Source organism: Notolepis coatsorum (assembly GCF_963971535.1).
Source record: "Notolepis coatsorum genome assembly, contig: SUPER_8_unloc_1, whole genome shotgun sequence".
Taxonomy (NCBI): domain Eukaryota; kingdom Metazoa; phylum Chordata; class Actinopteri; order Aulopiformes; family Paralepididae; genus Notolepis; species Notolepis coatsorum.
Genome location: NW_028174873.1, coordinates 81,708 through 102,077, shown reverse-complemented (window position 1 = coordinate 102,077; position 20,370 = coordinate 81,708). Strand labels below are relative to the sequence as shown.

The following is a 20,370-nucleotide window of genomic DNA, read 5'->3' as shown; positions in this document are numbered from 1 at the left end:
GAGAGAGAGGTCTGGGCACAGCACTAACACAGTGTGGAGAGAGAGAGAGGTCTGGGCACAGCACTAACACAGTGTGGAGAGAGAGAGAGGTCTGGGCACAGCGCTAACACAGTGTGGAGAGAGAGAGAGGTCTGGGCACAGCGCTAACATAGTGTGGAGAGAGAGAGAGGTCTGGGCACAGTGCTAACATAGTGTGGAGAGAGGTCTGGGCACAGCACTAACATAGTGTGGAGAGAGAGGTCTGGGCACAGCACTAACACAGTGTGGAGAGAGAGAGAGGTCTGGGCACAGTGCTAACATAGTGTGGAGAGAGAGAGAGGTCTGGGCACAGCGCTAACACAGTGTGGAGAGAGAGAGAGGTCTGGGCACAGCGCTAACATAGTGTGGAGAGAGAGAGGTCTGGGCACAGCACTAACATAGTGTGGAGAGAGAGAGGTCTGGGCACAGCACTAACACAGTGTGGAGAGAGAGGTCTGGGCACAGCACTAACATAGTGTGGAGAGAGAGAGGTCTGGGCACAGCACTAACACAGTGTAGAGAGAGAGAGAGGTCTGGGCACAGCACTAACATAGTGTGGAGAGAGAGAGAGGTCTGGGCACAGCACTAACATAGTGTGGAGAGAGAGAGAGGTCTGGGCACAGCACTAACATAGTGGAGAGAGAGGTCTGGGCACAGCACTAACACAGTGTGTAGAGAGAGAGAGGTCTGGGCACAGCACTAACATAGTGTGGAGAGAGAGAGGTCTGGGCACAGCACTAACATAGTGTGGAGAGAGGTCTGGGCACAGCACTAACATAGTGTGGAGAGAGAGGTCTGGACACAGTGCTAACATAGTGGAGAGAGAGAGGTCTGGGCACAGCACTAACATAGTGTAGAGAGAGAGGTCTGGGCACAGTGCTAACATAGTGGAGAGAGAGAGGTCTGGGCACAGCACTAACATAGTGTAGAGAGAGAGGTCTGGGCACAGCACTAACATAGTGTGGAGAGAGAGAGGTCTGGGCACAGCACTAACACAGTGTGGAGAGAGAGAGGTCTGGGCACAGCACTAACATAGTGTGGAGAGAGAGAGGTCTGGGCACAGCACTAACACAGTGTGGAGAGAGAGGTCTGGGCACAGCACTAACACAGTGTGTAGAGAGAGAGAGGTCTGGGCACAGCACTAACATAGTGTGGAGAGAGAGAGGTCTGGGCACAGCACTAACATAGTGTGGAGAGAGAGGTCTGGGCACAGCACTAACACAGTGTGGAGAGAGAGGTCTGGGCACAGCACTAACAGTGTGGAGAGAGAGGTCTGGGCACAGCACTAACACAGTGTGGAGAGAGAGGTCTGGGCACAGCGCTAACACAGTGTGGAGAGAGAGAGAGGTCTGGGCACAGCACTAACATAGTGTGGAGAGAGAGAGAGGTCTGGGCACAGCACTAACACAGTGTGGAGAGAGAGAGAGGTCTGGGCACAGCACTAACACAGTGTGGAGAGAGAGGTCTGGGCACAGCACTAACACAGTGTGGAGAGAGAGGTCTGGGCACAGCACTAACACAGTGTGGAGAGAGAGAGGTCTGGGCACAGCACTAACACAGTGTGGAGAGAGAGGTCTGGGCACAGCACTAACATAGTGTGGAGAGAGAGGTCTGGGCACAGCACTAACATAGTGTGGAGAGAGAGGTCTGGGCACAGCGCTAACATAGTGTAGAGAGAGAGGTCTGGGCACAGCACTAACATAGTGTGGAGAGAGAGGTCTGGGCACAGCACTAACATAGTGTGGAGAGAGAGGTCTGGGCACAGCACTAACATAGTGTGGAGAGAGAGGTCTGGGCACAGCACTAACATAGTGTGGAGAGAGAGGTCTGGGCACAGCACTAACATAGTGTGGAGAGAGAGGTCTGGGCACAGCACTAACATAGTGTGGAGAGAGAGGTCTGGGCACAGCGCTAACATAGTGTAGAGAGAGAGGTCTGGGCACAGCACTAACATAGTGTGTAGAGAGAGGTCTGGGCACAGCACTAACACAGTGTGGAGAGAGAGAGGTCTGGGCACAGCACTAACACAGTGTAGAGAGAGAGGTCTGGGCACAGCACTAACACAGTGTAGAGAGAGAGGTCTGGGCACAGCACTAACACAGTGTGGAGAGAGAGAGAGGTCTGGGCACAGCACTAACATAGTGTGGAGAGAGAGGTCTGGGCACAGCACTAACACAGTGTGGAGAGAGAGAGGTCTGGGCACAGCACTAACATAGTGTGGAGAGAGAGGTCTGGGCACAGCACTAACATAGTGTGGAGAGAGAGAGGTCTGGGCACAGCACTAACACAGTGTGGAGAGAGAGGTCTGGGCACAGCACTAACATAGTGTGGAGAGAGAGAGAGGTCTGGGCACAGCACTAACATAGTGTGGAGAGAGAGAGAGGTCTGGGCACAGCACTAACACAGTGTGGAGAGAGAGAGGTCTGGGCACAGCACTAACACAGTGTGGAGAGAGAGAGAGGTCTGGGCACAGCACTAACACAGTGTGGAGAGAGAGGTCTGGGCACAGCACTAACACAGTGTGGAGACTAGAGAGAGGTCTGGGCACAGCACTAACATAGTGTGGAGAGAGAGGTCTGGGCACAGCACTAACATAGTGTGGAGAGAGAGGTCTGGGCACAGCACTAACACAGTGTGGAGAGAGAGGTCTGGGCACAGCACTAACACAGTGTGGAGAGAGAGGTCTGGGCACAGCACTAACACAGTGTGGAGAGAGAGAGGTATGGGCACAGCACTAACATAGTGTGGAGAGAGAGGTCTGGGCACAGCACTAACATAGTGTGGAGAGAGAGAGGTCTGGGCACAGCACTAACACAGTGTGGAGAGAGAGAGGTCTGGGCACAGCACTAACACAGTGTGGAGAGAGAGAGGTCTGGGCACAGCACTAACATAGTGTGGAGAGAGAGGTCTGGGCACAGCACTAACACAGTGTGGAGAGAGAGAGAGGTCTGGGCACAGCACTAACATAGTGTGGAGAGAGAGAGAGGTCTGGGCACAGCACTAACATAGTGTGGAGAGAGAGAGAGGTCTGGGCACAGCACTAACATAGTGTGGAGAGAGAGGTCTGGGCACAGCACTAACACAGTGTGGAGAGAGAGGTCTGGGCACAGCACTAACATAGTGTGGAGAGAGAGAGGTCTGGGCACAGCACTAACATAGTGTGGAGAGAGAGAGAGGTCTGGGCACAGCACTAACACAGTGTGGAGAGAGAGAGGTCTGGGCACAGCACTAACATAGTGTGGAGAGAGAGGTCTGGGCACAGCACTAACATAGTGTGGAGAGAGAGGTCTGGGCACAGCACTAACATAGTGTAGAGAGAGGTCTGGGCACAGCACTAACATAGTGTAGAGAGAGAGGTCTGGGCACAGCACTAACATAGTGTGGAGAGAGAGAGAGGTCTGGGCACAGCACTAACACAGTGTGGAGAGAGAGAGGTCTGGGCACAGCACTAACACAGTGTGGAGAGAGAGAGAGGTCTGGGCACAGCACTAACATAGTGTGGAGAGAGAGGTCTGGGCACAGCGCTAACATAGTGTGGAGAGAGAGAGAGGTCTGGGCACAGCACTAACATAGTGTGGAGAGAGAGGTCTGGGCACAGCACTAACAGTGTGGAGAGAGAGAGAGAGGTCTGGGCACAGCACTAACACAGTGTGGAGAGAGAGGTCTGGGCACAGCACTAACACAGTGTGGAGAGAGAGAGAGAGGTCTGGGCACAGCACTAACACAGTGTGGAGAGAGGTCTGGGCACAGCACTAACATAGTGTGGAGAGAGAGGTCTGGGCACAGCACTAACACAGTGTGGAGAGAGAGAGGTCTGGGCACAGCACTAACATAGTGTGGAGAGAGAGGTCTGGGCACAGCACTAACATAGTGTGGAGAGAGAGAGAGGTCTGGGCACAGCACTAACATAGTGTGGAGAGAGAGAGGTCTGGGCACAGCACTAACACAGTGTGGAGAGAGAGAGAGGTCTGGGCACAGCACTAACATAGTGTGGAGAGAGAGGTCTGGACACAGCACTAACATAGTGTGGAGAGAGAGAGAGAGGTCTGGGCACAGCACTAACATAGTGTGGAGAGAGAGAGAGGTCTGGGCACAGCACTAACACAGTGTGGAGAGAGAGAGGTCTGGGCACAGCACTAACGCAGTGTGGAGAGAGAGGTCTGGGCACAGCACTAACACAGTGTGGAGAGAGAGAGAGGTCTGGGCACAGCACTAACACAGTGTGGAGAGAGAGAGAGGTCTGGGCACAGCACTAACACAGTGTGGAGAGAGAGAGAGGTCTGGGCACAGCACTAAGACAGTGTGGAGAGAGAGGTCTGGGCACAGCACTAACACAGTGTGGAGAGAGAGAGAGGTCTGGGCACAGCACTAACATAGTGTGGAGAGAGAGGTCTGGGCACAGCACTAACACAGTGTGGAGAGAGAGAGGTCTGGGCACAGCACTAACACAGTGTGGAGAGAGAGGTCTGGGCACAGCACTAACATAGTGTGGAGAGAGAGAGGTCTGGGCACAGCACTAACATAGTGTAGAGAGAGAGAGGTCTGGGCACAGCACTAACACAGTGTGGAGAGAGAGGTCTGGGCACAGCACTAACATAGTGTGGAGAGAGAGAGAGGTCTGGGCACAGCACTAACACAGTGTGGAGAGAGAGAGAGGTCTGGGCACAGCACTAACACAGTGTGGAGAGAGAGAGGTCTGGGCACAGCACTAACATAGTGTGGAGAGAGAGAGAGGTCTGGGCACAGCACTAACACAGTGTGGAGAGAGAGGTCTGGGCACAGCACTAACATAGTGTGGGGAGAGAGAGAGGTCTGGGCACAGCACTAACATAGTGTGTAGAGAGAGAGAGGTCTGGGCACAGCACTAACACAGTGTGGAGAGAGAGAGGTCTGGGCACAGCACTAACACAGTGTGGAGAGAGAGAGAGGTCTGGGCACAGCACTAACATAGTGTGGAGAGAGAGAGAGGTCTGGGCACAGCACTAACATAGTGTGGAGAGAGAGGTCTGACACAGCGCTAACACAGTGTGGAGAGAGAGAGAGGTCTGGGCACAGCACTAACACAGTGTGGAGAGAGAGAGAGGTCTGGGCACAGCACTAACACAGTGTGGAGAGAGAGAGAGGTCTGGGCACAGCGCTAACACAGTGTGGAGAGAGAGAGAGGTCTGGGCACAGCGCTAACATAGTGTGGAGAGAGAGAGAGGTCTGGGCACAGTGCTAACATAGTGTGGAGAGAGGTCTGGGCACAGCACTAACATAGTGTGGAGAGAGAGGTCTGGGCACAGCACTAACACAGTGTGGAGAGAGAGAGAGGTCTGGGCACAGTGCTAACATAGTGTGGAGAGAGAGAGAGGTCTGGGCACAGCGCTAACACAGTGTGGAGAGAGAGAGAGGTCTGGGCACAGCGCTAACATAGTGTGGAGAGAGAGAGGTCTGGGCACAGCACTAACATAGTGTGGAGAGAGAGAGGTCTGGGCACAGCACTAACACAGTGTGGAGAGAGAGGTCTGGGCACAGCACTAACATAGTGTGGAGAGAGAGAGGTCTGGGCACAGCACTAACACAGTGTAGAGAGAGAGAGAGGTCTGGGCACAGCACTAACATAGTGTGGAGAGAGAGAGAGGTCTGGGCACAGCACTAACATAGTGTGGAGAGAGAGAGAGGTCTGGGCACAGCACTAACATAGTGGAGAGAGAGGTCTGGGCACAGCACTAACACAGTGTGTAGAGAGAGAGAGGTCTGGGCACAGCACTAACATAGTGTGGAGAGAGAGAGGTCTGGGCACAGCACTAACATAGTGTGGAGAGAGAGGTCTGGGCACAGCACTAACATAGTGTGGAGAGAGAGGTCTGGACACAGTGCTAACATAGTGGAGAGAGAGAGGTCTGGGCACAGCACTAACATAGTGTAGAGAGAGAGGTCTGGGCACAGTGCTAACATAGTGGAGAGAGAGAGGTCTGGGCACAGCACTAACATAGTGTAGAGAGAGAGGTCTGGGCACAGCACTAACATAGTGTGGAGAGAGAGAGGTCTGGGCACAGCACTAACACAGTGTGGAGAGAGAGAGGTCTGGGCACAGCACTAACATAGTGTGGAGAGAGAGAGGTCTGGGCACAGCACTAACACAGTGTGGAGAGAGAGGTCTGGGCACAGCACTAACACAGTGTGTAGAGAGAGAGAGGTCTGGTCACAGCACTAACATAGTGTGGAGAGAGAGAGGTCTGGGCACAGCACTAACATAGTGTGGAGAGAGAGGTCTGGGCACAGCACTAACACAGTGTGGAGAGAGAGGTCTGGGCACAGCACTAACAGTGTGGAGAGAGAGGTCTGGGCACAGCACTAACACAGTGTGGAGAGAGAGGTCTGGGCACAGCGCTAACACAGTGTGGAGAGAGAGAGAGGTCTGGGCACAGCACTAACATAGTGTGGAGAGAGAGAGAGGTCTGGGCACAGCACTAACACAGTGTGGAGAGAGAGAGAGGTCTGGGCACAGCACTAACACAGTGTGGAGAGAGAGGTCTGGGCACAGCACTAACACAGTGTGGAGAGAGAGGTCTGGGCACAGCACTAACACAGTGTGGAGAGAGAGAGGTCTGGGCACAGCACTAACACAGTGTGGAGAGAGAGGTCTGGGCACAGCACTAACATAGTGTGGAGAGAGAGGTCTGGGCACAGCACTAACATAGTGTGGAGAGAGAGGTCTGGGCACAGCGCTAACATAGTGTAGAGAGAGAGGTCTGGGCACAGCACTAACATAGTGTGGAGAGAGAGGTCTGGGCACAGCACTAACATAGTGTGGAGAGAGAGGTCTGGGCACAGCACTAACATAGTGTGGAGAGAGAGGTCTGGGCACAGCACTAACATAGTGTGGAGAGAGAGGTCTGGGCACAGCACTAACATAGTGTGGAGAGAGAGGTCTGGGCACAGCGCTAACATAGTGTAGAGAGAGAGGTCTGGGCACAGCACTAACATAGTGTGTAGAGAGAGGTCTGGGCACAGCACTAACACAGTGTGGAGAGAGAGAGGTCTGGGCACAGCACTAACACAGTGTAGAGAGAGAGGTCTGGGCACAGCACTAACACAGTGTAGAGAGAGAGGTCTGGGCACAGCACTAACACAGTGTGGAGAGAGAGAGAGGTCTGGGCACAGCACTAACACAGTGTAGAGAGAGAGGTCTGGGCACAGTGCTAACATAGTGTGGAGAGAGAGAGGTCTGGGCACAGCACTAACATAGTGTGGAGAGAGAGGTCTGGGCACAGCACTAACACAGTGTGGAGAGAGAGGTCTGGGCACAGCGCTAACATAGTGTAGAGAGAGAGGTTTGGGCACAGCACTAACACAGTGTGGAGAGAGAGAGAGGTCTGGGCACAGCACTAACATAGTGTAGAGAGAGAGGTCTGGGCACAGCACTAACACAGTGTGGAGAGAGAGGTCTGGGCACAGCACTAACATAGTGTGGAGAGAGAGGTCTGGGCACAGCGCTAACATAGTGTAGAGAGAGAGGTCTGGGCACAGTGCTAACATAGTGTGGAGAGAGAGGTCTGGGCACAGCGCTAACACAGTGTAGAGAGAGAGGTCTGGGCACAGCGCTAACATAGTGGAGAGAGAGGTCTGGGCACAGCGCTAACACAGTGTGGAGAGAGAGGTCTGGGCACAGCACTAACATAGTGTGGAGAGAGAGAGAGGTCTGGGCACAGCACTAACATAGTGTGGAGAGAGAGAGAGGTCTGGGTACAGCGCTAACATAGTGTAGAGAGAGAGGTCTGGGCACAGCGCTAACACAGTGTGGAGAGAGAGGTCTGGGCACAGCACTAACATAGTGTGGAGAGAGAGAGAGGTCTGGGCACAGCACTAACATAGTGTGGAGAGAGAGGTCTGGGCACAGCACTAACACAGTGTGGAGAGAGAGGTCTGGGCACAGCACTAACACAGTGTGGAGAGAGAGAGGTCTGGGCACAGCACTAACACAGTGTGGAGAGAGAGGTCTGGGCACAGCACTAACACAGTGTGGAGAGAGAGGTCTGGGCACAGCGCTAACATAGTGTGGAGAGAGAGGTCTGGGCACAGCACTAACACAGTGTGGAGAGAGAGGTCTGGGCACAGCACTAACATAGTGTGGAGAGAGAGGTCTGGGCACAGCACTAACACAGTGTGGAGAGAGAGAGGTCTGGGCACAGCACTAACACAGTGTGGAGAGAGAGAGAGGTCTGGGCACAGCGCTAACACAGTGTGGAGAGAGAGAGGTCTGGGCACAGCACTAACATAGTGTGGAGAGAGAGGTCTGGGCACAGCACTAACATAGTGTGGAGAGAGAGGTCTGGGCACAGCACTAACATAGTGTGGAGAGAGAGGTCTGGGCACAGCACTAACACAGTGTGGAGAGAGAGAGAGGTCTGGGCACAGCACTAACATAGTGTGGAGAGAGAGAGGTCTGGGCACAGCGCTAACACAGTGTGGAGAGAGAGAGAGGTCTGGGCACAGCACTAACATAGTGTGGAGAGAGAGGTCTGGGCACAGCACTAACATAGTGTGGAGAGAGAGAGGTCTGGGCACAGCACTAACATAGTGTGGAGAGAGAGAGAGGTCTGGGCACAGCACTAACATAGTGTGGAGAGAGAGAGAGGTCTGGGCACAGCGCTAACATAGTGTGGAGAGAGAGGTCTGGGCACAGCACTAACACAGTGTGGAGAGAGAGAGAGGTCTGGGCACAGCACTAACACAGTGTGGAGAGAGAGAGAGGTCTGGGCACAGCACTAACATAGTGTGGAGAGAGAGGTCTGGGCACAGCACTAACATAGTGTAGAGAGAGAGGTCTGGGCACAGCACTAACACAGTGTGGAGAGAGAGAGGTCTGGGCACAGCACTAACATAGTGTGGAGAGAGAGGTCTGGGCACAGCACTAACACAGTGTGGAGAGAGAGAGGTCTGGGCACAGCACTAACATAGTGTGGAGAGAGAGAGGTCTGGGCACAGCACTAACATAGTGTGGAGAGAGAGAGGTCTGGGCACAGCACTAACATAGTGTGGAGAGAGAGAGAGGTCTGGGCACAGCACTAACATAGTGTGGAGAGAGAGGTCTGGGCACAGCACTAACATAGTGTGGAGAGAGAGAGAGGTCTGGGCACAGCACTAACACAGTGTGGAGAGAGAGAGGTCTGGGCACAGCACTAACATAGTGTGGAGAGAGAGGTCTGGGCACAGCACTAACACAGTGTGGAGAGAGAGAGGTCTGGGCACAGCACTAACATAGTGTGGAGAGAGAGAGGTCTGGGCACAGCACTAACATAGTGTGGAGAGAGAGAGGTCTGGGCACAGCACTAACATAGTGTGGAGAGAGAGAGAGGTCTGGGCACAGCGCTAACATAGTGTGGAGAGAGAGAGAGGTCTGGGCACAGCACTAACATAGTGTGGAGAGAGAGGTCTGGGCACAGCACTAACATAGTGTGGAGAGAGAGAGAGGTCTGGGCACAGCACTAACACAGTGTGGAGAGAGAGGTCTGGGCACAGCACTAACATAGTGTGGAGAGAGAGAGAGGTCTGGGCACAGCGCTAACATAGTGTGGAGAGAGAGAGAGGTCTGGGCACAGCGCTAACATAGTGTGGAGAGAGAGAGAGGTCTGGGCACAGCGCTAACATAGTGTGGAGAGAGAGAGATGTCTGGGCACAGCGCTAACATAGTGTGGAGAGAGAGAGGTCTGGGCACAGCACTAACATAGTGTGGAGAGAGAGGTCTGGGCACAGCACTAACACAGTGTAGAGAGAGAGAGGTCTGGGCACAGCACTAACATAGTGTGGAGAGAGAGAGAGGTCTGGGCACAGCACTAACACAGTGTGGAGAGAGAGAGGTCTGGGCACAGCGCTAACATAGTGTGGAGAGAGAGGTCTGGGCACAGCACTAACACAGTGTGGAGAGAGAGGTCTGGGCACAGCACTAACATAGTGTGGAGAGAGAGAGAGGTCTGGGCACAGCACTAACACAGTGTGGAGAGAGAGGTCTGGGCACAGCACTAACATAGTGTGGAGAGAGAGAGAGGTCTGGGCACAGCACTAACACAGTGTGGAGAGAGAGAGGTCTGGGCACAGCACTAACATAGTGTGGAGAGAGAGGTCTGGGCACAGCACTAACACAGTGTGGAGAGAGAGAGGTCTGGGCACAGCACTAACATAGTGTGGAGAGAGAGAGGTCTGGGCACAGCACTAACATAGTGTGGAGAGAGAGAGGTCTGGGCACAGCACTAACATAGTGTGGAGAGAGAGAGAGGTCTGGGCACAGCGCTAACATAGTGTGGAGAGAGAGAGAGGTCTGGGCACAGCACTAACATAGTGTGGAGAGAGAGGTCTGGGCACAGCACTAACATAGTGTGGAGAGAGAGAGAGGTCTGGGCACAGCACTAACACAGTGTGGAGAGAGAGGTCTGGGCACAGCACTAACATAGTGTGGAGAGAGAGAGAGGTCTGGGCACAGCGCTAACATAGTGTGGAGAGAGAGAGAGGTCTGGGCACAGCGCTAACATAGTGTGGAGAGAGAGAGAGGTCTGGGCACAGCGCTAACATAGTGTGGAGAGAGAGAGATGTCTGGGCACAGCGCTAACATAGTGTGGAGAGAGAGAGGTCTGGGCACAGCACTAACATAGTGTGGAGAGAGAGGTCTGGGCACAGCACTAACACAGTGTAGAGAGAGAGAGGTCTGGGCACAGCACTAACATAGTGTGGAGAGAGAGAGAGGTCTGGGCACAGCACTAACACAGTGTGGAGAGAGAGAGGTCTGGGCACAGCGCTAACATAGTGTGGAGAGAGAGGTCTGGGCACAGCACTAACACAGTGTGGAGAGAGAGGTCTGGGCACAGCACTAACATAGTGTGGAGAGAGAGAGAGGTCTGGGCACAGCACTAACACAGTGTGGAGAGAGAGAGAGGTCTGGGCACAGCACTAACACAGTGTGGAGAGAGAGGTCTGGGCACAGCACTAACATAGTGTGGAGAGAGAGAGAGGTCTGGGCACAGCGCTAACATAGTGTGGAGAGAGAGGTCTGGGCACAGCACTAACATAGTGTGGAGAGAGAGGTCTGGGCACAGCACTAACATAGTGTGGAGAGAGAGGTCTGGGCACAGCACTAACATAGTGTGGAGAGAGAGAGAGGTCTGGGCACAGCACTAACACAGTGTGGAGAGAGAGAGAGGTCTGGGCACAGCACTAACATAGTGTGGAGAGAGAGGTCTGGGCACAGCACTAACATAGTGTGGAGAGAGAGAGAGGTCTGGGCACAGCACTAACACAGTGTGGAGAGAGAGAGAGGTCTGGGCACAGCACTAACACAGTGTGGAGAGAGAGGTCTGGGCACAGCACTAACATAGTGTGGAGAGAGAGAGGTCTGGACACAGCACTAACATAGTGTGGAGAGAGAGGTCTGGGCACAGCACTAACATAGTGTGGAGAGAGAGAGAGGTCTGGGCACAGCACTAACATAGTGTGGAGAGAGAGGTCTGGGCACAGCACTAACATAGTGTGGAGAGAGAGAGAGGTCTGGGCACAGCACTAACATAGTGTGGAGAGAGAGAGGTCTGGGCACAGCACTAACATAGTGTGGAGAGAGAGGTCTGGGCACAGCACTAACATAGTGTGGAGAGAGAGAGAGGTCTGGGCACAGCACTAACATAGTGTGGAGAGAGAGGTCTGGGCACAGCACTAACATAATGTGGAGAGAGAGAGGTCTGGGCACAGCACTAACATAGTGTGGAGAGAGAGAGGTCTGGGCACAGCACTAACATAGTGTGGAGAGAGAGAGAGGTCTGGGCACAGCACTAACATAGTGTGGAGAGAGAGGGGTCTGGGCACAGCACTAACACAGTGTGGAGAGAGAGGTCTGGGCACAGCACTAACATAGTGGAGAGAGAGAGGTCTGGGCACAGTGCTAACATAGTGTGGAGAGAGAGGTCTGGGCACAGCACTAACACAGTGTGGAGAGAGAGGTCTGGGCACAGCACTAACACAGTGGAGAGAGAGGTCTGGGCACAGCACTAACACAGTGGAGAGAGAGGTCTGGGCACAGCACTAACACAGTGTGGAGAGAGAGGTCTGGGCACAGCACTAACACAGTGTGGAGAGAGAGGTCTGGGCACAGCACTAACACAGTGTGGAGAGAGAGGTCTGGGCACAGCACTAACACAGTGGAGAGAGAGGTCTGGGCACAGCACTAACACAGTGTAGAGAGAGAGAGGTCTGGGCACAGCACTAACATAGTGTGGAGAGAGAGGTCTGGGCACAGCACTAACATAGTGTGGAGAGAGAGAGAGGTCTGGGCACAGCACTAACACAGTGTGGAGAGAGAGGTCTGGGCACAGCACTAACACAGTGGAGAGAGAGGTCTGGGCACAGCACTAACATAGTGTGGAGAGAGAGAGGTCTGGGCACAGCACTAACATAGTGTGGAGAGAGAGAGAGGTCTGGGCACAGCACTAACACAGTGTGGAGAGAGAGAGGTCTGGGCACAGCACTAACATAGTGTAGAGAGAGGTCTGGGCACAGCACTAACACAGTGTGGAGAGAGAGGTCTGGGCACAGCACTAACACAGTGTGGAGAGAGAGGTCTGGGCACAGCACTAACATAGTGTGGAGAGAGAGAGGTCTGGGCACAGCACTAACATAGTGTGGAGAGAGAGAGAGGTCTGGGCACAGCACTAACATAGTGTGGAGAGAGAGAGAGGTCTGGGCACAGCACTAACATAGTGTGGAGAGAGAGGGGTCTGGGCACAGCACTAACACAGTGTGGAGAGAGAGGTCTGGGCACAGCACTAACATAGTGGAGAGAGAGAGGTCTGGGCACAGTGCTAACATAGTGTGGAGAGAGAGGTCTGGGCACAGCACTAACACAGTGTGGAGAGAGAGGTCTGGGCACAGCACTAACACAGTGGAGAGAGAGGTCTGGGCACAGCACTAACACAGTGGAGAGAGAGGTCTGGGCACAGCACTAACACAGTGTGGAGAGAGAGGTCTGGGCACAGCACTAACACAGTGTGGAGAGAGAGGTCTGGGCACAGCACTAACACAGTGTGGAGAGAGAGGTCTGGGCACAGCACTAACACAGTGGAGAGAGAGGTCTGGGCACAGCACTAACACAGTGTAGAGAGAGAGAGGTCTGGGCACAGCACTAACATAGTGTGGAGAGAGAGGTCTGGGCACAGCACTAACATAGTGTGGAGAGAGAGAGAGGTCTGGGCACAGCACTAACACAGTGTGGAGAGAGAGGTCTGGGCACAGCACTAACACAGTGGAGAGAGAGGTCTGGGCACAGCACTAACATAGTGTGGAGAGAGAGAGGTCTGGGCACAGCACTAACATAGTGTGGAGAGAGAGAGAGGTCTGGGCACAGCACTAACACAGTGTGGAGAGAGAGAGGTCTGGGCACAGCACTAACATAGTGTAGAGAGAGGTCTGGGCACAGCACTAACACAGTGTGGAGAGAGAGGTCTGGGCACAGCACTAACACAGTGTGGAGAGAGAGGTCTGGGCACAGCACTAACATAGTGTGGAGAGAGAGGTCTGGGCACAGCACTAACATAGTGTGGAGAGAGAGGTCTGGGCACAACACTAACACAGTGTGGAGAGAGAGAGAGGTCTGGGCACAACACTAACATAGTGTGGAGAGAGAGGTCTGGGCACAGCGCTAACATAGTGTGGAGAGAGAGGTCTGGGCACAGCACTAACATAGTGTAGAGAGAGAGAGGTCTGGGCACAGCACTAACATAGTGTGGAGAGAGAGGTCTGGGCACAGCACTAACATAGTGTGGAGAGAGAGGTCTGGGCACAGCACTAACATAGTGTAGAGAGAGAGGTCTGGGCACAGCACTAACATAGTGTGGAGAGAGAGGTCTGGGCACAGCACTAACACAGTGTGGAGAGAGAGGTCTGGGCACAGCACTAACACAGTGTGGAGAGAGAGGTCTGGGCACAGCACTAACATAGTGTGGAGAGAGAGAGGTCTGGGCACAGCACTAACACAGTGTGGAGAGAGAGAGGTCTGGGCACAGCACTAACATAGTGTGGAGAGAGAGGTCTGGGCACAGCACTAACATAGTGTGGAGAGAGAGAGAGGTCTGGGCACAGCACTAACACAGTGTGGAGAGAGAGAGGTCTGGGCACAGCACTAACATAGTGTGGAGAGAGAGGTCTGGGCACAGCACTAACACAGTGTGGAGAGAGAGAGGTCTGGGCACAGCACTAACACAGTGTGGAGAGAGAGGTCTGGGCACAGCACTAACACAGTGTGGAGAGAGAGGTCTGGGCACAGCGCTAACACAGTGTGGAGAGAGAGGTCTGGGCACAGCGCTAACACAGTGTGGAGAGAGAGGTCTGGGCACAGCACTAACATAGTGTGGAGAGAGAGGTCTGGGCACAGCACTAACACAGTGTGGAGAGAGAGGTCTGGGCACAGCGCTAACATAGTGTGGAGAGAGGTCTGGGCACAGCACTAACATAGTGTAGAGAGAGAGGTCTGGGCACAGCACTAACACAGTGTGGAGAGAGAGGTCTGGCACAGCACTAACATAGTGTGGAGAGAGAGGTCTGGGCACAGCACTAACATAGTGTGGAGAGAGAGAGAGGTCTGGGCACAGCACTAACATAGTGTGGAGAGAGAGAGAGGTCTGGGCACAGCACTAACATAGTGTGGAGAGAGAGGTCTGGGCACAGCACTAACATAGTGTGGAGAGAGAGGTCTGGGCACAGCACTAACACAGTGTGGAGAGAGAGAGAGGTCTGGGCACAGCACTAACACAGTGTGGAGAGAGAGGTCTGGGCACAGCACTAACATAGTGTGGAGAGAGAGGTCTGGGCACAGCACTAACATAGTGTGTAGAGAGAGGTCTGGGCACAGCACTAACACAGTGTGGAGAGAGAGGTCTGGGCACAGCACTAACACAGTGTAGAGAGAGAGAGGTCTGGGCACAGCACTAACATAGTGTGGAGAGAGAGGTCTGGGCACAGCGCTAACACAGTGTGGAGAGAGAGAGAGGTCTGGGCACAGCACTAACATAGTGTGGAGAGAGAGGTCTGGGCACAGCACTAACATAGTGTGGAGAGAGAGAGAGGTCTGGGCACAGCACTAACACAGTGTGGAGAGAGAGGTCTGGGCACAGCACTAACACAGTGGAGAGAGAGGTCTGGGCACAGCACTAACATAGTGTGGAGAGAGAGAGGTCTGGGCACAGCACTAACATAGTGTGGAGAGAGAGAGAGGTCTGGGCACAGCACTAACACAGTGTGGAGAGAGAGAGGTCTGGGCACAGCACTAACATAGTGTAGAGAGAGGTCTGGGCACAGCACTAACACAGTGTGGAGAGAGAGGTCTGGGCACAGCACTAACACAGTGTGGAGAGAGAGGTCTGGGCACAGCACTAACATAGTGTGGAGAGAGAGGTCTGGGCACAGCACTAACATAGTGTGGAGAGAGAGGTCTGGGCACAACACTAACACAGTGTGGAGAGAGAGAGAGGTCTGGGCACAACACTAACATAGTGTGGAGAGAGAGGTCTGGGCACAGCGCTAACATAGTGTGGAGAGAGAGGTCTGGGCACAGCACTAACATAGTGTAGAGAGAGAGAGGTCTGGGCACAGCACTAACATAGTGTGGAGAGAGAGGTCTGGGCACAGCACTAACATAGTGTGGAGAGAGAGGTCTGGGCACAGCACTAACATAGTGTAGAGAGAGAGGTCTGGGCACAGCACTAACATAGTGTGGAGAGAGAGGTCTGGGCACAGCACTAACACAGTGTGGAGAGAGAGGTCTGGGCACAGCACTAACACAGTGTGGAGAGAGAGGTCTGGGCACAGCACTAACATAGTGTGGAGAGAGAGAGGTCTGGGCACAGCACTAACACAGTGTGGAGAGAGAGAGGTCTGGGCACAGCACTAACATAGTGTGGAGAGAGAGGTCTGGGCACAGCACTAACATAGTGTGGAGAGAGAGAGAGGTCTGGGCACAGCACTAACACAGTGTGGAGAGAGAGAGGTCTGGGCACAGCACTAACATAGTGTGGAGAGAGAGGTCTGGGCACAGCACTAACACAGTGTGGAGAGAGAGAGGTCTGGGCACAGCACTAACACAGTGTGGAGAGAGAGGTCTGGGCACAGCACTAACACAGTGTGGAGAGAGAGGTCTGGGCACAGCGCTAACACAGTGTGGAGAGAGAGGTCTGGGCACAGCGCTAACACAGTGTGGAGAGAGAGGTCTGGGCACAGCACTAACATAGTGTGGAGAGAGAGGTCTGGGCACAGCACTAACACAGTGTGGAGAGAGAGGTCTGGGCACAGCGCTAACATAGTGTGGAGAGAGGTCTGGGCACAGCACTAACATAGTGTAGAGAGAGAGGTCTGGGCACAGCACTAACACAGTGTGGAGAGAGAGGTCTGGCACAGCACTAACATAGTGTGGAGAGAGAGGTCTGGGCACAGCACTAACATAGTGTGGAGAGAGAGAGAGGTCTGGGCACAGCACTAACATAGTGTGGAGAGAGAGAGAGGTCTGGGCACAGCACTAACATAGTGTGGAGAGAGAGGTCTGGGCACAGCACTAACATAGTGTGGAGAGAGAGGTCTGGGCACAGCACTAACACAGTGTGGAGAGAGAGAGAGGTCTGGGCACAGCACTAACACAGTGTGGAGAGAGAGGTCTGGGCACAGCACTAACATAGTGTGGAGAGAGAGGTCTGGGCACAGCACTAACATAGTGTGTAGAGAGAGGTCTGGGCACAGCACTAACACAGTGTGGAGAGAGAGGTCTGGGCACAGCACTAACACAGTGTAGAGAGAGAGAGGTCTGGGCACAGCACTAACATAGTGTGGAGAGAGAGGTCTGGGCACAGCGCTAACACAGTGTGGAGAGAGAGAGAGGTCTGGGCACAGTGCTAACACCGTGTAGAGAGAGAGGTCTGGGCACAGCACTAACACAGTGTGGAGAGAGAGGTCTGGGCACAGCACTAACACAGTGTGGAGAGAGAGAGGTCTGGGCACAGCACTAACATAGTGTAGAGAGAGAGGTCTGGGCACAGCACTAACATAGTGTGGAGAGAGAGGTCTGGGCACAGCACTAACATAGTGTGGAGAGAGAGAGAGGTCTGGGCACAGCACTAACATAGTGTGGAGAGAGAGAGGTCTGGGCACAGCGCTAACATAGTGTGGAGAGGGAGAGGTCTGGGCACAGTGCTAACATAGTGTGGAGAGAGAGAGAGGTCTGGGCACAGCACTAACATATTGTGGAGAGAGAGGTCTGGGCACAGCACTAACATAGTGTGGAGAGAGAGAGAGGTCTGGGCACAGCACTAACACAGTGTGGAGAGAGAGGTCTGGGCACAGCGCTAACATAGTGTAGAGAGAGGTCTGGGCACAGCACTAACATAGTGTGGAGAGCGAGAGGTCTGGGCACAGCGCTAACATAGTGTAGAGAGAGGTCTGGGCACAGCGCTAACACAGTGTGGAGAGAGAGGTCTGGGCACAGCGCTAACACAGTGTAGAGAGAGAGCGGTCTGGGCACAGCACTAACATAGTGTGTAGAGAGAGGTCTGGGCACAGCACTAACACAGTGTGGAGAGAGAGAGGTCTGGGCACAGCACTAACATAGTGTGGAGAGAGAGAGGTCTGGGCACAGCACTAACATAGTGTGGAGAGAGAGAGGTCTGGGCACAGCACTAACATAGTGTGGAGAGAGAGGTCTGGGCACAGCACTAACATAGTGTGTAGAGAGAGGTCTGGGCACAGCACTAACACAGTGTAGAGAGAGAGAGGTCTGGGCACAGCACTAACATAGTGTGGAGAGAGAGAGGTCTGGGCACAGCACTAACATAGTGTGGAGAGAGAGGTCTGGGCACAGCACTAACATAGTGTGGAGAGAGAGAGAGGTCTGGGCACAGCACTAACATAGTGTGGAGAGAGAGAGGTCTGGGCACAGCACTAACATAGTGTGGAGAGAGAGAGGTCTGGGCACAGCACTAACATAGTGTGGAGAGAGAGGTCTGGGCACAGCACTAACATAGTGTGGAGAGAGAGAGAGGTCTGGGCACAGCACTAACATAGTGTGGAGAGAGAGAGAGGTCTGGGCACAGCACTAACATAGTGTAGAGAGAGGTCTGGGCACAGCACTAACACAGTGTGGAGAGAGAGGTCTGGGCACAGCACTAACACAGTGTGGAGAGAGAGGTCTGGGCACAGCACTAACATAGTGTGGAGAGAGAGAGGTCTGGGCACAGCACTAACATAGTGTGGAGAGAGAGAGAGGTCTGGGCACAGCACTAACATAGTGTGGAGAGAGAGAGAGGTCTGGGCACAGCACTAACATAGTGTGGAGAGAGAGGGGTCTGGGCACAGCACTAACACAGTGTGGAGAGAGAGGTCTGGGCACAGCACTAACATAGTGGAGAGAGAGAGGTCTGGGCACAGTGCTAACATAGTGTGGAGAGAGAGGTCTGGGCACAGTGCTAACACAGTGTGGAGAGAGAGGTCTGGGCACAGCACTAACACAGTGGAGAGAGAGGTCTGGGCACAGCACTAACACAGTGGAGAGAGAGGTCTGGGCACAGCACTAACACAGTGTGGAGAGAGAGGTCTGGGCACAGCACTAACACAGTGTGGAGAGAGAGGTCTGGGCACAGCACTAACACAGTGTGGAGAGAGAGGTCTGGGCACAGCACTAACACAGTGGAGAGAGAGGTCTGGGCACAGCACTAACACAGTGTAGAGAGAGAGAGGTCTGGGCACAGCACTAACATAGTGTGGAGAGAGAGGTCTGGGCACAGCACTAACATAGTGTGGAGAGAGAGAGAGGTCTGGGCACAGCACTAACACAGTGTGGAGAGAGAGGTCTGGGCACAGCACTAACACAGTGGAGAGAGAGGTCTGGGCACAGCACTAACATAGTGTGGAGAGAGAGAGGTCTGGGCACAGCACTAACATAGTGTGGAGAGAGAGAGAGGTCTGGGCACAGCACTAACACAGTGTGGAGAGAGAGAGGTCTGGGCACAGCACTAACATAGTGTAGAGAGAGGTCTGGGCACAGCACTAACACAGTGTGGAGAGAGAGGTCTGGGCACAGCACTAACACAGTGTGGAGAGAGAGGTCTGGGCACAGCACTAACATAGTGTGGAGTGAGAGGTCTGGGCACAGCACTAACATAGTGTGGAGAGAGAGGTCTGGGCACAACACTAACACAGTGTGGAGAGAGAGAGAGGTCTGGGCACAACACTAACATAGTGTGGAGAGAGAGGTCTGGGCACAGCGCTAACATAGTGTGGAGAGAGAGGTCTGGGCACAGCACTAACATAGTGTAGAGAGAGAGAGGTCTGGGCACAGCACTAACATAGTGTGGAGAGAGAGGTCTGGGCACAGCACTAACATAGTGTGGAGAGAGAGGTCTGGGCACAGCACTAACATAGTGTAGAGAGAGAGGTCTGGGCACAGCACTAACATAGTGTGGAGAGAGAGGTCTGGGCACAGCACTAACACAGTGTGGAGAGAGAGGTCTGGGCACAGCACTAACACAGTGTGGAGAGAGAGGTCTGGGCACAGCACTAACATAGTGTGGAGAGAGAGAGGTCTGGGCACAGCACTAACACAGTGTGGAGAGAGAGAGGTCTGGGCACAGCACTAACATAGTGTGGAGAGAGAGGTCTGGGCACAGCACTAACATAGTGTGGAGAGAGAGAGAGGTCTGGGCACAGCACTAACACAGTGTGGAGAGAGAGAGGTCTGGGCACAGCACTAACATAGTGTGGAGAGAGAGGTCTGGGCACAGCACTAACACAGTGTGGAGAGAGAGAGGTCTGGGCACAGCACTAACACAGTGTGGAGAGAGAGGTCTGGGCACAGCACTAACACAGTGTGGAGAGAGAGGTCTGGGCACAGCGCTAACACAGTGTGGAGAGAGAGGTCTGGGCACAGCGCTAACACAGTGTGGAGAGAGAGGTCTGGGCACAGCACTAACATAGTGTGGAGAGAGAGGTCTGGGCACAGCACTAACACAGTGTGGAGAGAGAGGTCTGGGCACAGCGCTAACATAGTGTGGAGAGAGGTCTGGGCACAGCACTAACATAGTGTAGAGAGAGAGGTCTGGGCACAGCACTAACACAGTGTGGAGAGAGAGGTCTGGCACAGCACTAACATAGTGTGGAGAGAGAGGTCTGGGCACAGCACTAACATAGTGTGGAGAGAGAGAGAGGTCTGGGCACAGCACTAACATAGTGTGGAGAGAGAGAGAGGTCTGGGCACAGCACTAACATAGTGTGGAGAGAGAGGTCTGGGCACAGCACTAACATAGTGTGGAGAGAGAGGTCTGGGCACAGCACTAACACAGTGTGGAGAGAGAG

General features: G+C 53.7%; 1 protein-coding gene across 1 annotated transcript in view; it reads left to right on the top strand.

Annotated features, from left to right (window-relative positions):
- Positions 1–20,370, top strand: part of pigs (phosphatidylinositol glycan anchor biosynthesis, class S) — a 91,708-nt gene that overhangs the window by 60,128 nt on the left and 11,210 nt on the right. The window lies entirely within an intron of this gene.